This window comes from Hetaerina americana, unplaced genomic scaffold, assembly GCF_022747635.1.
Source record: "Hetaerina americana unplaced genomic scaffold, ioHetAmer1.1.p SCAF_56, whole genome shotgun sequence".
In the NCBI taxonomy this organism is placed as follows: domain Eukaryota; kingdom Metazoa; phylum Arthropoda; class Insecta; order Odonata; family Calopterygidae; genus Hetaerina; species Hetaerina americana.
In genome coordinates this window covers 2962808-2986813 of record NW_027287161.1, presented here as the reverse complement: position 1 = coordinate 2986813, position 24006 = coordinate 2962808, and positions in this window count along the sequence as shown.

The following is a 24006-nucleotide window of genomic DNA, read 5'->3' as shown; positions in this document are numbered from 1 at the left end:
TTCATAACCTTTGGTCTCTTCAAATTTATTCTGTGGATTTGATGCATTTATTTCGCTAATGATTGATGCAGAAATTTAAAATTTTCCATTCTCACATAAGAGTAAAGGGATGAGTAAATGGAAAACGTAAAAGGGTTAAAGGATAGTGAAGACTTTGGCCATTGCAAGTCGCGAAATATATTCCATACTTTAGAACGTAACGCAGAGAGAAAAAAAATTGCACAAAATTTTATGGATTTGAGCAGGTTTTTAGTGATAGATATTGCACATACATAGTTTTAACATTGACGTTTAACAAATATTATTTCTGTCCCAAAAGTAAATAGCATAAATCTGGGAAAACAATTCATTGTAGATCAAAGTACGTAATTGATAAAATTCTTCATAAGAGAACCAATTATGTATCGACACACTAATGCACATTTGTGGTATGCTTGCTGTAAGGCATCAATAGGATTCAAAACGTTCAGGCACCTCGTCACGGCCTCTTTGATGTAATCCAGACGTAATCTCTTTGACATAATGCTGCTTAATGGGGTTATACTTTGGTCGTTCTCGAAGACTCATGTCTCGTCACCAGTAACCACCTATTCTAAAACATTGGAGTCTCTTTCACCGTGGTCCAAGAGGTCATTGTCACACAAGCAGTCTTCCGAGAGCACCTTGGGGATCATCTTGGCACGCACCTTTCTCATGGCTACATCATCTATAAGAATGCAGTGCTCTGTGGCTTTCTGAATATGGCACTCTTCTTCTAACATCCTGACACTTGGGGGTCAATCAGGATTGAGAATGTGTCCCACTTTTTGCACATTTTCATCACACTGTGTTGTTGATGGCTGTCCACGGCATTGCTCATTTGTCAACCTCCTCTCTACCCTCCCAGAACATCCCGTGCAAGCAGAAAACCATCACTTGGAACATTTCTCCATCTTCAAAAGCATCCTTAACAACGATCATGGTCTCCGAACCAAATTTTCCAAGCTTAATGCACAGTTTCATCGCCTATCTTTGCTCAATAGAAGGTGAAATCGTGAATTCGTGACGTGACCGTCGAACAGGGGTACAGTCTATCAGCAATCCGCACACTGCAAATGGCCACAGTTAGCTGACGTGGATCGCATTGCTTTCCCAAGATCTCTCATTACCTTTCCCACCACAAATCACCCCACTCCAGCCATCTGAATTGCCTGTACTCCATCTGTCTTCACCTTTCTTAGCAGCTGTTGATGCATTAAAAGTTTTCAGTCGTAATCCACCAGTTTAGACACTTAATTTATTATAAATTTATAATTTCGACAGAATGGCGCCAAGCAACTAGCTTCTAAAAATCAGCCTGCTTTCGAAACAAAAATATTATCTTATATCCACTTCTGATATCATGTAAATATGCTTCACCTCCGAAGATGAAAGATTAAGTAATTTCCACATAGTGATCCCTGAGAACTTTTAAACGTTTAAACTCACCTTAATAAACTCGGGAAATTTATCACCCAGTTAAACCTTTAAAATGAGGCGATTTAGAGATTTAACGGAAATGATTTCATTGCAATTAGAATACGATAATGCTACTGTTTCGGATCATTGAGCATTTTTATTGATAGGACACCAATTTGATTACAAAATAATAATTTATTTTTTTACGATGCACAAATTATAATAACGCTGCAAAAAATGAGAAGAGATGTTGAAACTCAATTAATATTGTATCTATAAAGAGTTAACTAATCCATTGAAAATGACAAAGGAGGGAATGGTTGAAAAAACTCTGCGATTCCGCTATTCGTAATTTATTAATGCAGGACCATGGTCACGCTTCGGCGAAGCATCATCACCTGTGGCATGGAAACCATGGCCGGATGTTAATAAATTGCGAATTGTGGGATTGCAGAGTTGTTTCAACCATTCCTTGCAAAATGGATAAATTCCTCATGGAGACAGCCTGAGCCATTGTCCTATGACAGAGGAATCATACTCTATACCTATTCAATCACATTTTATCTAGTTTTTAATTTTATTTATTTTCAACTCTGAGAATGCTTTTACTCATATAAAAACCATAAACCCAGTTGTCAACCCGGAGGTTGGTTTAATAGGTGATAAAAGAGTTCACCCAATACTACTAAGCCTTAAACAGCGTGTGAAATTTGATTAGCTTTCTCAACAAAAGTAATGCACAGTACGTCACTTGGGCGGCCAAAGGGGAAGGAATTATACGTTATGTCATCCACGGGCTAGACTTTGGCATAGACAACGAATTCATCAAGGAAGAACTTAACATCCAAAACGTACCCTGTGTAGATGTTAGGCCTATTAGTGAAAGGAGCCAAGATATATATGTGGCAACGATCAAAAAAGGGGATGACTTTGATTGCAAAAGCATTGAAAAAATTAAGTATGTATGTAGTCACCCGGTTACTATAACCTCGTTTAAATACAGGACCCCTCAACGATGCTTCCGTTGCAATAGATATGGCCACGGCTCAAGGTTGTGTAGAGCTGAACCGCGTTGCTACCGATGTGCAGGAGATCATGAGGGAAAAGATTGCCCCAGATCTGGACCAACAAAATGCTGCAACTGCGGCGGGGAACATGAGGCTAATACCCCAGGATGCGAGGTATATGAAAAAGCGGCCAAGAGGTATCGGAAAGATCCTAAGGATAAACCACCGGAGGAGGCGATACCTATGCCTAAAACAAAAATAATCGCTCCTGTTCCACAAGAAAACCCGTGGGAGAGGAGGAGGCTAGACAAGGAATTAAGAGAGAAAAAGCATGCCATAAATATCGAGCAACAATCGAGGAGAGGGGAAGAACAAAATATCGAGACCGGGGACAGTATGAAAGAACTAATGAAGGCGCTGACGAATTTTGGGACAATGATGCAACAGCAGATGCTGATTATGCAAGAAATGATGGCAAAAATAAGCGACATACTTCTAGCTACGCTACGCAAGGATGGACCGTAAACTAGCTAAGAAGTCATTGGTCATGATGATTTGGAATGCAAACGGCGGTCTGGACCACAAAACTCCAGAACTATTGCATTTCCTAAATCGCAACAATATCAGTGTAGGCCTCATTTCTGAAACTCATCTCAGACCTGAGACCCAGTGGGAAGTATCGGGTTTTAAAATAAGACGGAACGACAGAATTATAGATATGAACCAAAGAGCTGCTGGGGGCGTAGCAATATTGGTACGTGACAATATGGTTACAAGTGACATCATACTGGAGGAAAACAAAAATCTAGAATGCGTTGGATTAACAATCGAAACCGAGATAGGGATACTTAAAGCCTTCTCGTGTTATCTACCTCCTCGAAAGAAACTCTTAACAGAGGAATTAGATAATATAATAGACAAAGATAATATAACTATACTTGGCGGGGATTTTAATGCGAAAGAGTATGTTTGGAATTGCCCTAATAGTAATAAAAACGGACAAATTCTCAAGAAATGGACAGAAGATAACATGGCTAATGTAGTTGCCCCCAGTGAACCAACGAGAATGGGAGGTAGAAGTGTAATCGACTTTGCAATTACAAAGAATCTAAGGAGGCCAGCCAAGGCGGTGACCATCAATAACCTCACGAGTGATCACTTCCCGGTCGTAGTTAATATTGGGACTAAACCTCTCGTTATAGAAGGGCTGGCCACGACTAAAATGTGTTATGGCTTGGCAAATTGGAAGCTCTTCAGAAAATCAATAGCTGATGAACTGTACCAGGAAAACGAACCGACCAACTTGAATTCGACGGAAGATCTAGACATGATGGCTGAAAAATTATCAGAAGCAATACGTAAAGGAATGGAAAAAGCCATTCCAGTGATAAAAAAGAGACCAGCAGGTACCTTTAGACTAGACGAGGCTACCAAATGTCTAATTAAAGCAAGAAATTTCTACAGGAGAAAGTACTTCCAAGTTGGCACATTATACTACAAAGTAAAAGTAAAAGAACTAAACAAACAAATTAAAGCAGCCATACTGCAGAGTAGGGAGGATTACTGGCGAAAACAGTTGGAGTCGATTAACTTAGAAGACGGATCAGTCTGGAAATTAGCAAGACAACTGAAGAAAAGCCCCCCATCTGACCCAAACATAAAGACCGGCGATAGAATCATTTGTGATGCCCTGGGAAAATCTACCTACATGGCAGATTATCTCGAGAATACCTTCCAGCCAAATAAAGAGAGCACAAAAACGCCAACAATATCAAGAAACTATGGTTCGGCTGATAAAAATAAATTACCTGAGATAACAATGGACTTGATTCTTGATGTAATCAAAAAACTGAAAAATAGAAAATCACCTGGCGATGATAAAATTACGAACGAGGCTATCAAACAAATCCCACTCGTTGCGGGTATATTCCTGATGAATATCGCTAATGCGTCAATTAAATTAGGTCACTATCCCGAAAACTGGAAAAACTCTACTATAAAATGTCTTCCTAAGAAAGGGGGGAAAACTATCACCGGGAAAGACTTTCGGCCAATCTCACTGACCTCGAACCTAGGGAAAGTTCTAGAAAGACTTATAGCACCACTGATACTAAAGCATGCCAACGAAAGTAATATAATACCGCCAGAGCAATTTGGATTCCGTGAGAATCACTCGACAACTCAACAAATCCACAGAGTTGTTGACTTTATCAGCGACTCGTTTAGTAAAAAAGAATGGACGATAGGATTATTCCTTGACTTAAATAAAGCATTTGACAAGGTATGGCATGACGGGATACTAATCAAAATGGAAGCCTGGAAATACCCTGGATGGATGAAAAGATGGATTAAATCCTACTTGGATAATAGAAAATTCAGGGTCAGATGGGACAAGGAAACGAGCGGGGAACGAGAAGTGAAAGCAGGAGTCCCACAGGGATCGGTCCTTGGCCCTCTACTGTTTAACCTATTCACGGCGGACTTCCCAGTGGAAAAAGATAGTCACCTAATCCTGACCGCGCTCTATGCAGATGACGTAGCAATCATTGCTAAAGGAATGAATTTGAAAACGGCCCGTGAAAGAACCCAAGACATGCTAGATAAAGTAGTAAAATGGTACTCCAAGTGGAGGATGACAATTAATCCCACCAAAACGAAAGCAATTATTTTTAAAAGGCCATACTTAACAACCCCCAAAATCCCGTGTATAAGAATTCTGGAGCAACCGATAGAGTGGAGCACGGACGCCTCCTATCTTGGTGTAACAATCGACAATTGTCTAAACTTTAACAAACATGTAAATAACATAACCGGCAAAGCCTATGCGAGCCGAGCAAGCTTAGCGTCTATAATTCAAAACAGTACTACGCCCCCTAATATTAAAAATTATATATACAAGGCGGTAATTCGTCCGGTCCTAACGTATGCAGCCCCAGCATGGATGGGACTTCTAAATAAGGGCACATATATGAAATTAGAGATAACGGAAAGAAACATTTTAAGGTCCATCCACAGAATTAAACCAAGAGTTAAAATTAAGGATATATATACCCAGGCAGACATGGATGATCTGGACGGAATAATTAAGAAAATATGCAAAACTTATTACGAGCAACTGGAACAGCATTGCAGCAAAGCTTTAACGTACACAAAAATTAAAAAGGGGCCAACAGATGACAAACAAAAAAGACCATACAGCATTCTAAATAAGACAAGAACCTTAACATAGGCACAATAATGAAAATAAAAATAACATTTATATTACTATGAGAGTATTACGACATTAGATTAGACACAGAGCAAAAGCCTATAAAAGGCATCCTCTGAAATAAAAGCCGCTTTGCGGCAAGACACGATGACACACATCAGGGTAGGGGGGGACCAGATCCTTTCCCTGTGCCACTCATGGTTTCCATGGAAGATCTGGTCTCCGAAAAATGGCAAAAAATTTTACCAATGTGATGAGTAAATTTGGATCCCACTTGAAGACGACCCGCTCACTTAAGCCATATTTCCATACTCAGGATCTGATGGGTCGCACAGTCTCAAGAAGCTTTGGACTTGCTTTGAATCCGTATGGTACAAGGACGTGCGCCACCGTGAGAGACAACATAAAGACGCGTTTTGTGCAGTTTTCTATCGATTTGCCACGAGTTCTCTACAATTATTGCTGACGAGGGCATAAAGTATCGGAAACTCATGTCACGTATCAAACGGGCTAGTAGACTTTCCCTTTGAATCTCTATCTATGACACGCAGACACAATTGCACCATTCTCTTCGATAGTGACTCAACGGGAAGGCATGAATGATTGAATTAGTTGTAAGAACCCGCTCAGTTGCAAACGGCCGATTTTTATATCATTTCCGGTGTGACATTGAATGCATCTGCGATTTTCGAGACGGAGGAGAATGAATCTGAGAGCAAGAGAACGCTGCATTTGTATGAGAAAGCGGTCAATTAAAATTTAAGACAAAACTATTCTACGTATTGATGGTGATTATTGCCATTTAATTATGTGTGGTTTCCATTAAAGGGCAGATCATAAATCTGTCAGTCCTGACAAGGTTTCCATATACCATAGATGTCGTATTAAAATTTTATGTTGTTGAAAATTATTATTGCCTAACGTGGGTCGCTGTAGTCCAGGGGGTAGAGCTTTGGACTATTGACCGAAGGGTCCCGGGTTCGATTCCCGGGCAAGGCACTCTGGGCACCTGTAGTTCCACCCAAGCTAAAGTGATTTTTCGGGTGCCAGGTCTTCCTGGGAAACTCTAACCGGCACAGGGAAAGGAACTGGGCCCTCTACCCTGATGTGTGAATTTCACACGCCGTCGGGCTTACTACTGGGTGAACTCTACCATCATCAGCTCCCAAACCGACCTTCGGGTTGATTACAGTGTTCATGGTTTTTTTTAAGGTGATTCCAAACTTGAACCTCGTCTGCGATGGGTAATGATCGGCCATTGATATTTTGATTATGGCCAACGGCAATAATACGATGGGTAAAGTAGAACTTGTGTCTTAATTTGAGTATATACACATTTATTCATATTGATTTACGTTTTCGTTTGCTGATCTATGAAAAATATCAAAATTATTTCTAAATTTTGAACTATGAATAGAGAAATTTAGAAAAAGCATCAAGTCAAGAGTACTTTTTTACAAATCTATTCTAAAAACTGGACTCATGTTCTCAGGTAATTTGTTACCTCCGGAATGGGATTAAATGGTATCACAGCTGTATGGAATGATATAAACCAGAGACTCGAATTCCCTCTAAAAATGATGCATCGCCACATAACTTTCTCCAAATTATGTGCTAGTACTCATTTAAAGACCAGTATTATGGAATAATAACTAATGATGTGTCAAATGAATGGAAATACCGTTGGATTGAAAGGTAAAAAATAAGTCAAAATTCAGGTTTTTAGGCAATTTAATATCAATTGTCCGCCTTGGAACTGTTTACGTTTTTATAAATGTAATTATTAATTCATTAATGTAATTTATGCCCTATAAATTAGCGGTAATGACAGAATAAAGTGTTTTATGTCTCAGCAACGTAAATTTGAAACTATATGCAATTTATGCGGAAGATCTTCTAAAGAAGATGTATTTTCTCTGTTTCTGTGATGGCATAGTATGTCTTGGATGTGATTGTGGGTATACTAAATATGATTCTCTGAATAATCAATTATTTAATTCACTTAAGCAAAGATTGATTTCAAAAGTATTTGTTATCGGATTATTTTTTTGTTAACCCATGTATGACAACAATTCGTTGCTTCTGGAGAGTAAGAAGGGCGCCCGGGAGGGATTCGAATGAAAACTCAGGTGCCTTGTCAGCCATTGAACATTCATTGAAATACTTTCATTTCCCATTGGATTTCACAAATTTACGGCAATTTTAATCTACGTGTGTCTCTCCTATTTTTGAAATTTCAATAATGCTTCTGTCTGTATTTCATTTCAAAATATTTTTTTTAAGTTTTTAAGAATAATTTATAAGAATAGGAACGGATAAAATTGAATAAAGCTAAAAATTTTGTTCAATTTTAAACTGTCGAGAGGGATTGTTTGACATTTATAAATAACGCTGTGTGTTCCAAGAAACTGCGTAAGATGCCGCAAAAGTAACTTTTAACGGAGTCATCCGCTAATATGTATTTCAATGCAACGATTTCAGAGTGTAAAAATCATTCGCCTTGACCGGGATTTTTTTTCCAAAATTTCAGAGTTTAAGAGCGATAGCTAAACTGGCTAAAGCACTCGGCCGGACATCGAGGGATCCGGGTTAGAATCCCGATCAAGGTGAACTATTTTTACACTCTGAAATTGTTGCATTGAAACGCTGTGTATGTTAAAGGGTTATTAGTATCTGTTGAAATAATTTTTTTACATGAGAAATGGATTATAATTTGACTTATTTAGTGAAAAGGTGATGATGTGCTTAGAAAAATATAGTGCATAACAGTTGATTTACATAACAAAGGGAACTTAAGAATGATCTTTGACTGTTCGATTTTTTCTCCGATCGAATATTTTATCGAGTGTCAGTTTTCGTGCTACACGCCTTAACTGTACCTATATTAACCCTTAATTCATTTTTACTGTGCTTTTGTCGTGGGCATCATTTTGGCTAAAAATGCATCTTTGTTATGCTGTGAAGAATTCTAAAATTTTATTCATTCGAAACCATTTTGCAGTCTGGTGGTGTATGACGCTAAGTCATTCCTCTCGAGGGCTCCTGGAGGTTAGCCCTAGGCATTGGCGACGGACTTGAGTGCTAGACGTCGTTGGCTTCTCTGAAATTCGTCACAGCATGCCTGCGTGATAGGGCGTTAAGATTCGGAAATGAGCAGTCTCTCTCGTGAGAGCCGTGCGCTTTTGCGTTTCGGACATTTTAATGAATTCGGTCACCGTTCTCGCGAGCTCAAAGAGGGTCTTCCTCATTTCCACTAGGATTCTGACTTCTCATTATCACAAAACAAAATAACTACAACCTCATGGGAAGTAGATGACTTGGAGAAAATGATCATTTTAGCGGTTGAGGGGACGCATGCGTGAGAAGAGAAAGCACGGCTGAATGCAAGAAAGGAGGGAAAGGAGACACGATAGTGTTTATCCAGCGCGTTACACACGATCTTTCGATCATTGGAATTGTAAAATAAAGCAAAAAAACTACAACTTTCCCCGCTGTACTGAAATGGTATCATTCATGCATGCATTGAAGTTGTCCCAGTTGGGTGTGAGGATGACCGAGAGCAATAGACATCGCGTAATTTGTACCCTCTATCTGTAACTACTCAAGTGAAACGTGACCACCAGTAAAAAACCCTATTGCTCATCAAGGTAAACGGTGAGTGTGCAGCTTGGCGCCCCATCCTCCTTAATTAGGCGCCGCACGTACACTTCAATTTGAAAATGCAATTGTGGGTTCAGGATTCCAATCAATTATTGAAAAATTGCCGAGATGTGGTGCGGATTAACTAACTAACTAACTACAGATGAAGTGATCGCAACGCGACGTTGCAATTTTCGATGTCACAAGTGTAGGAGTAATGTAGTGGGTAATTTACGGTGAAAGCGTCCAATAACTCTAGCGTCTTTGAACTCTTGGGATATATATTAGTATGGGGGAGTCACCGGGGAGTGAAAATTACTGGGAGGAGGAACAGGAAATGGAAACAATTGGGATACAATGAGGAAATGCTTTACCAATTGAATATAACGATGATAAAAACTAATGAACCCCGAAGGACCGCCCCACATTCATAGTAAACAGACAGTGGGAATCATAATTTGGAGATCGCTACTTGCATTGCCTCAGTAGATTGGGTTCCATTGTCTCGGTAAATTCTTGGAGTGGTATGAATCGATACCTCAATACATCCGCCATATCATTTGTAAAATCTTTTACTCATTCACGTTCAACATTATCATACTAAGTAGGTAATGGTCCTGAAATTAGTTCTACGTGTCACCTACTGTAACAGTAAAGTTAATTTTTAACTGTTCAGAGTTCCAATTTAGCTTTATTTAGCTAACATTTGGTTGCGCTGAGCAGCAAACAATTTCCTTCTGCGTTTGGAAAATGAAATTCAGAAGTAAATATATTATTCTGAAGCTTCAGTAAAAGCAACCATTTGCAGGAGTTCAAAGTATAAACTTCATCGTGGGCATTTTCACTTTCGCGTTGAAAGTTATACCTGTATGACCTTTTGGAGAGGAAATTGAATGGTAGACTCCGCTGGTAGCGGGGGGATATAGTGCATCTATGCTGTTATGTTTCAAGTAAATTGGATTGAAAATGATATATATGATAAGAAAAGTATAGAGGAAAGTGAATCAGGCATAACTTTCGTTTGCCTCTTCGATCAGATCCGCAGGGTCGTTTAAACCTTTATGAATTGAAATTCCAATACGTTTAAGCTTGCGTTGCGTAAGAAATATGTCTATATTTGAATCGAAGTCTATTATAGAAAAAAAATTATTTCCTTTACAGTGAAGTATCTACCGCTTGTAATGACGCTTGCGTATTTTACTTTAGCTCATGCTTCCGACAGCGTAGACATCTCATTTACGAAAACTTGTATGGAGAACGTTGTTAATCTCATTTTTTTGGGAATTAGCGCGAATTATATAAATAAAGCTTTATCTAATAAGTTTCGATGATGAACGAAATAATAGCGGAGAAAGTCATTGTAGTGGGAGAAAAGAGAGAGAGAGAGATATATTTTGCTAATGGATGGTTAAGATGCAGTTGGATTGATTCAAATGATTGATTGCTTCTGATGAAGTCATCAGATTACTCAGTTTTCCAATTTGAGATGATACGTCACATTATAAGGAAATAATTGACCAAACATGATCTCATCACCAACCGCTATTTCATCGACCAATTTGTTTTAGTACCAGCAGTTTGTAAAACACGTAGCATACTTCGATTCACGATTTCCAAGTGAAGAGACATGACATTTTACTTTGGGTTCCCCAGTAATTGGTTTTTCTCTCATCAAGCTAAGATCGGGAGACGGCAACGCGATTTCCAACTTATTCCTTTATTAATGGATCACTTTTCTTCAACTAAGGGATAATTCTTTGACAATAGCTGCCATTGTTAAAATTTTCAAATCATGCCTGCAAATATATCCTTTATTTATTTAACATTCATTAATTAATTTGATTATTATAATAATTCCAATCCAAGTCTTCCTCATGCTGCCCATTAAAAGTTTAAAATCTCTCAATACATTCGTATTATTCCTTCTCATATCTAACTTGAATCCAGCACGAGCTACGCTTTTCATTGTACATACTTCCTTCCGTATTTGGTTAGTGTTTGGAGTGTTAAACCATCATTGATATGGGGAAGTGATGTGAGGGAAGGGCCGACTTGTGGAGCGATGGCGAGAAAGAAAGGGGTTTCGGGATGGACTCACTACGGGCATGAAGGCGGAGGAAATGAATGAGACGATGGACTGCCGGATGTTACCAAATACCTCTCACGCATCTCTGAATGAGACATTTTACAATCAATCGCCCTTTCTCAAAGTTCGTATCCATAAGGAAAACCGTCTGGGTATAACAGAATGAGCACAATACAACCGCAACTCTGATGAAAAATCTCGCATTCCTCCTGGGTAAAATGGGAATTCCCTTGGAATCAAAGGAACATTGACAAAATGTGCTTCAGAAAACTCTTTCCAATTGCTGACATTATTAAATGGCTTCCAATCAAAATATACTCAACATTTCATTGATTGCAGAATTTTGCATGATTCCCTCAAGTCTGCATTCAATCCTTTTGTTTCATCGAATGAGACAAAGAAGGAAATACAACAATAATAAACCAGATGAATGGTTTGATAGGTGAGGGCAGAGTTCCCCTAATACTCTATGTATAGTGTTATTAATTCGGCGGGGGACCCACCCGCTACCTGCAACGTTGGGTCGCATTCCCTGTCTTTCACTGTCTCCTCGGGGAGGAGAGCGTTTTGTGTTACATGTTCATGTGGTAGTGGTGTTTCACATTCTTGCTTGTTATGTCTTGGGTTTCGTGTTTTAGGATTGCTTTCGTGCTGCATCCTGGGGTGCATTGTTTGTTGGTTTATGGTATATGTGTTTGCATGAGTGTTGGATGAAGGGATTTTTGCATGAGTGTGTGCGCCGCTGTGGGTGTAGTTTTCCATGTCGTTGATTTTGCATGTGGTATTGTTCCTTTTTAAGGATGGTGACCGAACACCCCCCGCCACACGCCCTTGCGGCGGCTTGCGGGGTATTATGTAGATGTAGATAAATTCACACCTCAGGCTCGGGTTGGGGGTGCTATTTATTTCCGTTTCAACGATCGCGGATTCCCAGGAAGATACAGTACCGAAAAACCACACAGCTTGGGTAAAGCCCCAGGTGTCAAGAGGCGACACCCGGCATCGAACTGTGGACAAGTACTCGACCTACTACTGGTTTGGACTTTGGGGACCAAGAAAAAATAAAATTTGTTGTCTCCGGCGTAACTTTATGGAATTTCCATAACATATTGAAATGAAATGGAATTACATAGTAAATAACTTCATTTCAATAAGAAAATAAAGGTTGGACGTTGAAAGATGGATATTTTGACTGAATTTTAAATATTTGCTCTTTTTCTCCCATACAGATTTGGTGATTCGTGTGGCACCGGGTTCCCGATAAAGGGAGCTCTTTTGATCTGCCCTAACCTTCTCCGCGATATCTCCAAGCCGTCTGATTTACCCAACATCCATTCCAGAAGCTGAACCCGTACCCATTGAGTCGGGAAATAGACAAGTAGCGCTCCAGGTTATGTACGACATAATATACGTGCATTTATTACTTAACCAATTCTGAATCTTTTTAATCAAGTATTTTTGGAATGTGTTTGACATTAGAATTTATGTTGCAGTGCCGACGGAACTGACGTAAGTGATTGGTATCTGTTTTTATTCTCACCTGTCTGTGTCCCTGTGAGTGGGAAGAAATGTGTTTTTTTGGTATTTGCTTCCACGTAGCAGTTATTGAACACACTAAAGACGTGCATTTATAAGAGATAAAATCTTAGAATCCTGAACGCGATTGGAGTAGAACTTGGCAAATGTTAAGGAGTGTCTGAATAATATGGATTAATTAGGATGAGGAATGCGTATCGTGCGGAGGAGTGGTTTGCGGCATATGCCACCTGGCTACAGAATCCACATTCCATTACAATGCTAATCTTGGACACATTAAGTAATGTCGAGTGCATTCGAGATGGCATTCACAGGCCAAGCTATCCAAAAGACAAGTGCATGCAAGGTAGGTACCCAAAGACGCCTGATACCAGAAGTGATTGAATGCGCTCAATGAAGGACGTGTTGTGACTTACCGCATGCACTGAGGGAGGCTATTTGTCTTTATTTAATGTGTATAATTGCTGGTCGTTAAAATATAAGATTTTAGGATTGAGAACGATTAGGGAAAGCACTTTGATTAATTAACTTTAGAGCCGGTGAAACAGGTGCGCGTGCATTGAATTATGCATTTGTCGTCTCTAAGGCCGAATAGTATCGCCATTGTGGAGATAGCGTTTCATTACAGCGCGAACACGTGTGTATTTTATTTAATTTTCAAGCCGTGAGTGGTTCATCATGCGGAGTGTTTTTCTAAACCATAGTAATTACTAAGAATGGACTGTTTTCTTCCAAGTAAGCGACGTTTATTCCCACGTGCCCTTACTTTAATCAACCTGAATTCATCCAACAAAAACAAAACCCATAAAAATTTCGTAAATTCCTTGAAAACCGATATTTTCTCGGTAGATTAAGAATCGTTTGCAGGAGAGTGGTGAACTATTCCGATTTTCTTGTGCTTCTCTCGCCAATACGGTTGTTTTGTATTCATGAAAATATTACACATATTTTTCTCGCGCCTTATATTTTTATAGATATACATGGTTTGGGCACCGGGTAAGATTTGAACTGATGCTATTCATATTATTTATATATTATATTCATATTATTATTATTCATATTTATTATTTAATTTATTTTTCAATGTCATTAAAGAAAATAGATTCTAGAACACTAGGGTGAAAAATCGCCTTGGCGAAAAATTAAAACCTCCTATGCTCGCAATTTGCGCTGAACTTCTAACTCAGCTCTGCAAAATAATTCAAAACGACTTTCATATTGAATTATTATAAAAAAATTTAATTAAATTATAAAAAAACACTATAACTACTTTTTAAATTAAAAATTTGGCTTCAACGCATGGACTTTCAAATGCATGTGTTTTACTAAGGTATTTTTTGTGGTAGTTCAAGATTGTATGTGGTAGTGCAGTGGGTAGAGATACTGGGAGCCCGGGTTCGACTCCTAATGACGTTGCTAAACCTTCAACTTTCCCCAAGCTGTGTGACTTATAGGGTACCAAATCTTCCCGTGAAACTACAGGTTGCACAGTCAAATAAGCTGGACCCTTTACCCGGATGTCTGAATTTTGAATTCCGTTGGGCTTATTATTAGCTGAGCTCCTTAGTCTGGGTATAAAACACACTGCATTTTCACAGAATAATTTGTTTTATGACCATGGTTTCGATGCTGGGTATCATCATCACCTGATGATGATGGGATTGTATAGTGCTTTTACGCTTATCGATATTTGTTATCAGATGACGATACTCTCAGTTTACGAAAAACCATTCTTGTTTACTCTGAGACGTAATATATTTATGCATGATGGAATCCATTGACTGTTATGTGAATAAGTCTATTCCTTTTTCCCTGTTTTTTTGCTTACAGACATTAAATATGGCTAATTTTCTTCCCATTGCTTCGCGAATCGCATGGATCCCGTTGCCCTGAGAAACTTGAGTCTCTGCTCTCATTTGGAATTATATCTCGTTTTCCTATGCGTGAGAAGGATTCATCTGATCATGTGATAACGTCTTCGCTTCCCCGACACCCACTGACGACCTTTTCTTCGGCTTGTAAAAGATTTGTTAGTCGAATTTACAGTCCTCACATACTAGTATCGTCTGCAGGACTTGTGAAGAACAGTGAGAAGCTGTGAACCTGTTGTATTTTATTAGGAATATGACACGTTTATTCCAGCTCTACTTCTCAAGTTCCTCAATGTATTTTATCTATCTTGCATGCAATGAATAACATTACAGTCGCGTTCCCCAACATTAAACAATGCGATTTTCACTAATACTATTTCTCAGGTGTATGTCTTTAAACCTATAGAATGCCTCAACCGACTTGTCACAGTAATACGTATCGTCATTGGTTGAATTGTGATATGGTTTTAATTTTAAAATTCAATCGGGCTGATTTGAAAGCGAGCATTAACCTTAGGATTCATTTTTCGCCGCGGTGATTTCCCCGAATGAATACTTCTTCGTCTCCGCATTTTTCTTTCGTTCCTCGGGCGCGAGAATTCCGATTCGAATTGGAGAAAGCCATGCGCTCCGTCTTTGACACCCACCGGAATTGACGTGGACGCAGCGAGCGGGGTGCGGGACCCGGCAAGGCGATGGGATGGATGATGGATCGCCTCCGAGCGTGGAGGCAGCTGATGAGAGGGGCCCAACGACCCACGGCCAACCGGCGGGGATCAATTTGCCACCCCCACGTTATTTTCTGCATCGGTATAATTTTTTTCCTGCCGCACTCCTGGGCTATCAACACGGAGAAAGGCTTTAGCATGCATCCTTCGGTAAATGTAGGGTTTGGATCAAAGAGGCGTTGTGTGAGGCGTTTGGAAACTACCGCGAATATTTATGCTCCGTATTGTCGCATGGCATGGGCGTTATTATATTTTACTCTGATATTATTTAATAATGATAAGAATTCATTTGCCCAAGGTCATATTTAAATTGTGTGGACTTCGTAAAATTAGATGGGGTTCAATGCATTTCATTTAGTTTCATATTTCACTTGCACTAATCATCTACAGAATAATGCACCTTACCTTAATAATGCACCTGTATGTATTGGAAAAGTTTTCGATGCATTAAAAATATTATTACAGTGACAACACGAGCAACTTATTGTAGATGAAAGTCTGTTTTAAATATAACATTTTAATTGCGGTCTCAAGGCATTTTTCTATAAATTGAAATCTGTGATGATTCATGCAGAGAAATAATTCCTTATTCCTCGCAATATTATATTTTTGTAAGCCCTCCATTTTTTTGTAAGATTTTCATGAACTCTTTCATTCCGAGTGGTGTTGCGAATACATATTGAAGGGATGGTCTTAATATAAGCTCCCTAAAATGTTCTTTACATGACTTTCTTTCTTTCTGATTAGCAAGTATTCTTTTCTATAAGCTAAGAATTATTTTGGAATTACCTCTATATGAAATTATAGTTAATATTTGGCACCATTAATACTCTCTTTTCTCTTTTTCTTGAATATTAGCGTCATTACACGTAGACTTTATTGTGGTTAACGTTGCTTCTTCGGTCTCTTTTTAAATAGTACTATGTAGTTGGATAGAGTTTTCACGTGTAATTATTAATGATCCCATTGAAATAATTATTCATAATTCAGGTGAATAACCCACACCGACCACCTAATGCTTTCACTGGTCAGATAAGAGTGTCAATAAAATTAAACTCCCTCCGACTACATACTCCCCACTCATTACCCATGTACATCCAGCAAGTGTCCGCCACCATTCTGTTTTAGCTGATCTTCTCTCGTAGTAGTAGTTTTGAGGGGAGGCGACCGACAGCTAAGGTCATTTGCGCCATAGGAGATGGACAGGAAAGGATGAAGGGTGGAGAGAAACCCGGCGTCGGCATTAGCCTACTCTTTACGAAAGGCGCCAAGGGGTCCGCAGTTTAACGTCCCATCCGACGGACGGCGTACTCACTCAAAGTGCCCTCCACAAAGCACCTCAAGTAGGGATCGAGATACCTCTGAAAAATATTCAACACCGCCGGGATTTGAACCCGCGCCCTCACGGTGGGAAGCCAGTACGTTAGCCCCCGCACCATCTCGATCCCTGATCTTCTCTCGTTTTTCCTGAACGGCAGACTAAAAAATGTGCTTAAGGGCCAACATAGCCACGAATAAATGAAAACATAATCATATTCTTACATATCTTCAGACCTGCCTTCTTATTATTATTATTAAAAATACACATGTGCTAATAGACATTGTCAGGTGGCACTCAAGTCCCAAATAATTGCAAAAGATAATACATAAAACTAGACTTCAAAACACAAATCTCTTTAACAAAACAAGTGAATCCCCATCCCATTTACAACCATTAATCAGCAAGAAAAAAAAAGATAAATTAAAAAAAAATTAAGCTATTACATATAATACAATACACCACACATCAATCAAATTATTACATATATGCCTTACATCTATTCTTAAAAAGTATACACTCTGTTAGGAAAGGGCTCGAATATTTTTGCAGGTAAGGTGTTCCACTCAACAATTGTTCTATTTAGAAAAGAAAATTTTTTTTTTGTTCTCTGTGCCCGGCATTTTACCTTAAATTTGTGATCATTTCTGCCTATAAAATTTGGGTTCCCCGCCTCTTTCCTAAGATCTGCCCAAGCTTTCTCCCCCTTCAAAATTCGGAACAGTCCACAAAGTCTGCTTACTTTTCTTCTAGATTCTAGAGGTTCCTAAGCCCAGCGTTTCTAGGTTACTACTTGCAATCAATTGCAATGCAATGCCTAATACTTGCAAGCATCGAGGGACTCGGTGCCCGTGGACACCGCCGCCTATTCCACGAGAATTTTAAACTCGTCGAGGAGTGCGCCGGGATATAAAATGTTCCCAAAAGGAATTTGCCTTCACTTCTGATTCTCATTTTCTCTGAATCCAGGATCACAGTAACTAACTATCGAATTTATGCACCATACATATTCATGAACATCCATTCAATTTAAGCGCAGCTAAGGGAAAATGGGTACACTAAGTGTATTACACGAGTAATTAGCGGGGCTAAGTAGTTATTTTGGCGTCGGTGACGGATCCTATGATGATTTATCGATCTCCATGGCTATTTTCCCTGTAATTGGAATATCAGTCAGAAATCCAGATATTTTGCGCCATCAACAGTCTTTTGATCGAGGAAGAGCACTTGTCTCTGGAGAACGACGTGGTCTCAAACCTTCGCCCCCCCCCCTCGCTCTTATAGTTGTAGCCCTAAATCATTTAAATGTCAGAAGAGAGTGAATTCTCATGATAAATGACCCTCCATGGAATATTTCTTAGCACTTATAAATTAAATCATTGCACCATTAGTAGTAATTAACTTTTGACTTTATTGTAAGAACAATGAAACATAATTCAACATTAAGTAAGTTGTAGGAGGATTAACCTGGAATAAATATAGGGCGTGGACCTCTGGTGTGAGGCGCTGAAACAGTTTAATAAAAAGCGTTGGAGTAAATTTAGGAGAAAATCGATGGAGAGAAAGTGAGCGCGCGGAGGGAGGCGGTTTCGGTCGCATGCCTCGGCTGCGGGCAACTACGTACGCAAAAGCCTTCGAGGGGAAACGACGACGAACAAAAGCAGGCGTGTTGTGCCGTACCCTCGGCGTTTTATACACTGCGTATGAGGTCACCTAAAGGGCAAATCCAAGGTTAAATTCTCTAGTTTGGCAAATAAGTATGCTGACGAACGTTTTAGAATTTTGCATTTGCAGGGAATCCGTCGAGATTTCTTTGAATTCAATTAGTGTAGAATTCGATGTTCCATATCTTACATATAATTTCCTCTATAATTTCTGACACTAATATGATGCTGAAAATTGGTTCCCAAAGTGATAAACCATCTTGCTTTCGGTAGCATTTTAAAATTGTGTTAACTGCATTCATATAATAATAGATGAAACATTACTAACTACGACAACAGAAAATAACATAACTGGCACCATACGCACAGCTCGATGATCCGCCAAGTACTGATGGGTGATTGGGCAACTAGCGCCGCTAGTGGGCGGGGTTATAGTCCGCGTCATGGCCGCCATATTGCACCAGTTTGCGCATTTATTGCACAGACCACGTATTTCTAGCCTCAGTTTGGTAAGTCTTCATCTTGTTTCCATTTTTGGCATTTTAAAAAGAACCTATGCAAATTTATCACACCTCAAAATTTATTGTTGAAGTTATGTTGATATTCTATGGAATAGTCGACTTTCGTCGTAATACCGGTTCTGTAGTGCAGCTGCTCAACGTATACTGAATCTCCGCCGATTGAATTTTAATTTACCGTTTCCATTCAGAAGAACACCTCAGCCAGTGTTGCGGTTCCTGTCTTCGATGAGGTTATTCGTGTCTGAGATTTGTCGTGCTTGGTCTAACGTTGCGGGGGGAGGGATGGAAGTATAAAAGACTTTTGGAGTGGTCAGATCTGGATGGCTCCACAATGAGCCGCCACAATTCGATTTCTCGGAAGTATTTCTCTGAAGCAACCATCATGGTTACACCTCGGATTTTCGGCCTTCCGGAGAAAGTCATATCCATCACTCTTTGAAATTTCTTGGTGGTTTTTACAAGCTCTGATCGATGCAATTGAAAAAAAAAATATTTTTTTATTCCTTCTTTCCTTGATACATTACATTTGCAACATACCTGGAAACATTAGTTCTCTTCTGAACAGAATAATGACGAAATTATGGGCACTTTAAATAAACCTGGCCACAACGATTACGACAAAAAGTTGTAGAATATAATGAGGATAGGAAGGAGAAGATCGGAAAGTAGTGTATTGTATGTGATGAGTATTATTCCAGTGCATCGGGACATTATTTCATTTTAATTTACGTCCATGGTGATTTAAATTTATAGAACGATATGTTTAAATGGCATATATTATTATTTTAGGAAGAAATCAACAATCTAGGAAGATTGTTAATGTAGCTCTTCAAGATTAGAAACATAAAAATATCGCAAAAAACAGAAAAGTTATTGTTAATCAACTCGGCGTTCAAATTTGTTGTATACTTAAATAGCGGTCATGCGTAATGCTTTATAATGAAAGAATATTCTATATATATATATATATATATATATATATATATATATATATATATGCTTTCGTAGAGGTAACATGGAAGTGCCGAATAGTACAATACACAGTAACACACAATATAGGAACACAAAAAAAAAGATGAACACTCACACGTATTTTCTTGATATTTCGACGGAAACAATCCGTCTTCATCTGAAGATATAGAAGTAATGGCTGCTGGAATTGTTGAGGTGAGGGGTGCGAGAGAAAGGGAAGGAGGCCAGGGGAAGGGGAGAACGGGAGGCGAAGGAGGGGTGAGAGGAATGGTTGGGGAGAGGAAAGGGAGAGGGAGGGGGTGGAATTGACACAAAATGGGAAAATAGAACAACATGCTCACCGCAACTATTGCAACATACGAGACCGAGGTTTCAACCTACAAAGTATTGATCAAGACCTCGCAAGTCAAAACAAAGGCCACGTACACCAAAACTCATTCGGAAAAACACAGTGTCCACCCCCCCGATATGCTTTGCTTCCACAAAGTAACAATTTTAGGCCACTCCCATCAGTGAACGACATTGAGGCCCGGATGCTGATAGGCCATGCAGATGTAAATGAATGCCATTTCAAGAGTTTTTAATTCTATAGGGTTATCGGATGTGGGAAGGGACGATAGGACGGAAACATTGTAACACTGGTTGAAAGGGGTATTATGATGGGAAGCATGTTTAGGGATTGGGAGAGAGGTGTTACTATATATATATATAAATAGTTGTGTTCAAAGTTTTATTCATTGGAATAAAATATCAAAATAATGATCAATTACTGCAATATGAAAAATAAAAGTTTTTTATTTATTTTCTGAAAAACTTCACTGTAAAATCACATCTGATAAATGTCATATAATGTAAAATAAAAGGAGAAAACTCACGTCTTTTTGCAAAAATAAGCAATCATTTGCAATTTTGCCGCTTCCCTCACTTTATTGAAAGATGCGAATTACTCGTTAACTCATTACTCGATTATTTAGTGAATTTCATAAACATTTATATGATTAATTTCGAATAAAAATCTTACAGGGTTCGTCCGGAAAATAAGTGTACTGATTTTTTCCCGCCGCTCCAGGCGCGCCCAGCACCGCTCTGACGGGCTGCGATTGGAGGGGGGTATGTTGGCAAGCGACGCTGAAAAAGGCAGTCGGCTCTGAGCTGTGGTGTAGTGAGGAGCTCTGTTAACGCGAACCTCCACGCTCGACCCACGTCACGGAACGCGATGCCGAAGTTTTTGGAGCAGCGTTATTCCATCAAATTTGCGGTAAAGCTTGGGAAATCGTCTACCGAAACTGTCGGTATGATTAACCAGGCTTACGGGGAGTCTGCCATGTCCAGAAACATGATCTTTCGGTGGCACAAGATGTTCGTGGAGGGCAGAGAAGAGGTCGACGACGAACCACGGCCTGGACGCCCATCAACGACACTCACCGACGAAAATGTGCGAAAAGTTCGCGATGTACTGAACTCTGATCGTCGTCTTAGTGTTCAGATGATAGCAGAGCAGTGTAATGTGCCAAAAACAATAGTGCACGAGATTATTAGGGAGCAATTACAGAGGCGAAAAATTTGTGCAAAGTTGGTGCCGAAAGTGCTCAGTGATGATCAAAGACTCAATCGTTTGGAAATCGCGACACAACTTGCGGATCACTGCAAAAATGATCCACATTTTTTAGAGAACGTTGTTTCGGGTGAAGAGACGTGGATCTTTGAGTACGACCCGGAGTCGAAGAGACAAAGTGCGGAGTGGCACACCCCATCATCACCCCGTCAAAAGAAAGCTCGCATGAGCAAATCTCGGATCAAGGCGATGCTCATTGTCTTTTTTGACAAAAGGGGAGTCGTCCACTACGAATTTGTACCTGAACGACAAACTGTAAATGCTGCATTTTACGTCCAAGTGCTCGACAGGCTTCGAAAACGAGTCGCCCGCGTCCGGCCAGCGATCAAAAACATCTGGCGGCTGCATCACGACAATGCGCCGTCTCACACCGCGCTTGTCGTGTCGGACTTCTTGGCCAAGCACGGCGTGGCAACGCTGCCGCACCCGCCCTACAGCCCGGACTTGGCACCACCGGACTTCTTTCTGTTCCCGAAGATAAAGAGGAGTTTGAAAGGAACGCGATACGGGACTTTGGACGCCGTCAAAGAGGCCGTGACGACGTGTCTTCGAGAGGTTCCCGATGATGCCTTCGCGGGAGTGTTCCAGGAATGGGAACTCCGCTGGAACAAGTGTATCGACTCACAAGGGTCCTATTTTGAGGAATATTAGCTTAAGATATGTAAAAGAGTAATAATTTTTTTTTCCTGAGCTCAGTACACTTATTTTCCGGACGAACCCTGTAGCCTCAGTTAACCCCAGAGAGGAGAACTGCTGATACAGCGGCATTGCCATCCCTCGAAAAAAGAAGCTCAAGTAATTATATATAAAGCCTCTCATTATTTTAAATGTACTACAACTTTTGGGCTCATTAATTTTGAAAAATCCTAAACCTTTAGAGACAATTGAGCGTTTCCAGATAGAAAGCTTTCTGAAAAATAAGGCAATGTGTGAAGTAGAAATACCAGACGGAAAATTGGTCGCAGAAGAACTCTCCGCTTCGTTATGAGCACGCTCGTGAAAGTCTTTATTTGAAAATTTCATATCTTTATGGACAAACGTAGCAGGATTTAGGAAGGTAGATTTTATGACCTTAGACTAACGGTTGCAACTGCCACGATCCCCCGCCACATGGCCTTGGGTCGGCTTGTGGGGTATTGTTTAGGCGCGGATCCCTAAAAATAAAAGTGAAGGCAATTTAATGGCTGTGGCATACTCAATTCTACATCAATCAACCCGAAGGTTAGTGGTGATTATAAGTAAGGGTTAGAGCTCACTCCAGGGAAGCCCTATGGCGTTTGAAGTTCACACATCCAGGTTGGGGGAATAATTCCTTCTCTCGAACCACCCTCGGTTTCCGCTGAAGTTCTGAGTACCAGAAAATCTCTCCGCTCGGATTTTAGAAGAGACTTTCCAAAGGTATCACCCAGGATTTCAACCTGGAAGTACAATTCCTTGGGGAAGCGGCTTAAGAACAGCGTACCGTTGCACTGAATAGTGCCATGCTCGCCTGGGATTACGAATGATATATTTAATGACCCCAGTGCCAAGCTCTGAAAAAAAAATGATTCTCAAATTTGCGTGGGAGTATTAAAAGAATATTTCCCAATCGATATGATATTTCATAAAGGGATTAACCATCGGCATAAGATCCACGTAATTTGGTGCCACTTGCGTATTTATCTGAAGCAAGAGAGGAGGACGAGAATCATTTGAATCAAAGGATCCTTCAGTTCCATCTTATTCATTTGATTTACTGAATCTTCACAATTTAATAGGGCTCATAATTACGAAACTATCCGTTGCTTTGAGGACCATGCATGGCTTTCTTTCTGATGAGCAGTCAACTGAGCCTGCTTCCGCGACGAAATTTAACTGACCAAATTTTGGCAAGGGAAAGAAGCGGAGGAAGGGGAATGTTTAAGGGGGGTTAGTTAATGCCACGCATCATGCACATTGAGCAAATTTGGTAAGAGTCCAATTTATGAAGTGCTAGGCGTTGAAGGGTAGAAAGAGGAAGTAAACGAGCGAACCCACTCGTGTTTTATTCTCCCCTACTTTCCCCTCAATTTGCACTCCTTTCACCCCCACCAGTTGTTAGCGTACTGTACTCCTCGTGAGGAAGATTAAAGGTTGCCTCTCTCGTTATCTGACAACGAGTGGCGGCCAGTTTATTGCGAACTGACCATAAAAACCATCGCATTCTTACCTTAAGAGGGAAAAACATAGTTTTCTATCTTGGTTGTTGACTCTAGTTATCTTTAAGAATTCTGCATGTCCGGGTTTTCACCGCGTTGTTGTTTGAAGCCGACAACAGTTTCGCCGAAGTTTCATCCGGCGTCTTCAGGTCGAAGACGCCGGATGAAACTTCGGCGAAACTGTTGTCGGCTTCAAACAACAACGCGGTGAAAACCCGGACATGCAG